Consider the following 3,130-nt stretch of genomic DNA (forward strand, 5'->3'; position numbering starts at 1 on the left):
ATATATGGTTAAATATAAAAATATATATAATTATTGTACATGATTAGTTTTATATAATTTAATAAATAGATATGAATTTAATATCAAAAAATGCTTTAGTGTTGGTAATAAAAACGACGCAAATTGAAAGGATGTAATAAGTCAGGATAGCATTAATAAAATTGGATATCATTGGTCGTTAGATGAAATTGGCTACGTTATACCAATAATGAGTATGTATGTACATTAAGATATATACATACATACATATATGTATTATTATTATCGAACAATAAAAAATATAAATTTTAAAAATTATTTACATAAATCATTTAAATTATTAATTATATATAAAATTGAATTCTATAATATTTTAGAATTATTATAAGATTATTATATATTTTAATATATTTTTATTTATGTAAATTATTATATAAAAAAATTATTATATAAATTATTTAATTTGTTTAATTTCATTTTAGTGAATAAAAATCACTAAATAAATAAAAAAAAAACATAATATCAACATTATTGAGTAAATTTTATAAAATGAGGATAATCTTGATTAAAATAATTTTAATCAATAGATTAATAATAATGTAATAATTTACATTGTATAATTATACAATTCATAATTTTTTTATCAGATAAGAAACATAATTCATTTTAAGAAAACTTAATTCTTTTCTTGTATAAAATATATCATATTTCTTTATAAGATGATTTATATGTCATTTTATATGTATTAATTATGATAATCTTTTTGAAAGTATTATTAAATACTTCTCATTTTAATTATTTATTTTATTTTTTCTTTTTATCATTATGTATAAGTAAAGTTTTTTTGATTTAAATGAATTTATCATTTTATACTATCATTTTAATTTTATTGAGGCAATAGAATCTCGATAGAAAATCGATTATTTTGCTTCGTTTTAAGCTTTAATAATTATTTATATACTCTTGTAAGAAATTACATTTTTTATGTTAATAATGTGTTCCTATCGTTAATAATATAAAGACAATAAAATCTATTGATTTATTTTATTTTTTATTATTTTATTAAATTTTATTTAATTTTATTTTTTATTATAATTCATTATATTTCCATAATAATAATTTCACAATAATAATTAAAAATAATTTAATAAACAAAATATAAAATTTTAAAAAAATTTCGATTTTAAATTTAATTTTAAGTTTCATGTGAATTGATGAGAATATAAGAAAAAATTTTTATTTTAAAGAAACAAAATTTTTTATAGCATTTAAGTTTCTTCATTTTTTTTTATAAAAATATAATAATAATATGAAACAGAAAAACTTGTATATATTAAAATTTTTCAATTTTTAATATCATATATTTGAAATAAGATTTTTCTACTGATTTTTAATCAAAGAAAAAGATATAATTTTACATAAATATTATTGTCTTGGATTATGATCTATAGAAAAATAGAAAAATATAAATATAATATATATACTAATGTATAAGAACAAAATTTAAACGAAATATTAAATAATTTATTTTTAAATGAATTATTTTTAAAAAGTATAAAAGTATAAAATAATTATTTTTAAAAAAAAGTCACATTCTTTTAAACATTTTCACAATCAAAAATTCAGAAATGATTTAAAATTTAATATGAATAAATGAACTAAAGTTTATAATCCAAATATAAAAAAATAAATTAATATTTGATAATTATATTATTTCATTCACTCATATTAATATTTATTTTAATTTTATGTTCAAATAATACAACTATAAGAATCGATTTTTAAAAAAACGAATGTATTATTATTTTAATTAATATTCTAATTATTCATATATTTTTCTAAGAATTCAAATTAGTAAATTAATAAAATAATATAATAATAATAAATTTATATGCATTTCTATTTGAGTTCTTACATTCAAAATTTCATTAATTTTCGAATTTTATTCTTTATTGTTAATTCTATATCGAAACATGCATAAAAAATAAAATTCTAGCTCTTGTAGAATTTTCGATTTTTATCGATTTTTATTACATGTATTTTTAAGATAACATTATTGAATAGAAAAAAAAAAATATTTTTTTTTAAATTGATATCAAAGTATTGTAAAGTACTTACGTGAAATAGAAACGGGTTTTATAGATTTTTTCAATTCAGTAATTATCATATAATATATATATAACAATTATACAAGTAATAAAATAAAGTAAATAATAAAATAAGTAATAAAATACATATACTATTTTCATTAAAGAATGCAAAATTGATTTGTATTCATATTTTTTTCATTTTAAAATATATCATTTTTATAATCTTTTATTTTTTTAACAATTAATTAAATTATTCTATTGTAATCTAAATTGTGTATTATATGTAAAAAAGATTAGCTATGATGCTATGAATTATAAATTTAATGATTCATTATTAGATAACTATATTATATAGAATTTAAATAATCTATATTTTTCCCATATTTATATTAAATTTCTTTCTTTCTTTTAAACTATTTTACTTGTAATTTATCCACAGTGAAACTGACATTAAACTATACTTTATCGAGTATGGTTCACATTTTTTACAAAATAAACAAACAGTAATAACACTTATCTAAAATTATAGAATAAATTATACAACGTTGTTATGATTTCGTAATTTTTTAATTATTTATTGATGATACGATAAAAGATACATGAATATATTTATAAACAATTATCTATTTTTAATCGATAATATTTTTATGTCTGATGTTTTTCATTTGTTTATAAAATAATATGATTTTGTTTGTGTCATACATACACATACATATATAAATTATTATACGATGGCTATTATATTTATAATGATTATTTAAATAAATAAAACTTTAAAACATCACGTGTCATTTTAATTTTGCTAGAATATGTGATAGAAATTTAAGCGTAATTTATTTAAGTATCAATTTTCATGAGAAATGAGAAACATAGATAATTTTAGACTTAGTAGTTATAATTAGTGATAAAAATTAAAAAACAAGAAAATAGTTTTATTTTAAATATTTCTTATCAAAACACTTTTAATTTACTCGTAATTACAATAATTTGCATTTTCGTAAATAATATTTTAAAAGAGTTTATATATATTTTTTAACTGTTAATTTATTATATATTATATA

Source organism: Apis dorsata, unplaced genomic scaffold (genome assembly GCF_000469605.1).
Source record: "Apis dorsata unplaced genomic scaffold, Apis dorsata 1.3 scaffold_1055, whole genome shotgun sequence".
NCBI classification, from domain to species: Eukaryota; Metazoa; Arthropoda; class Insecta; order Hymenoptera; family Apidae; genus Apis; species Apis dorsata.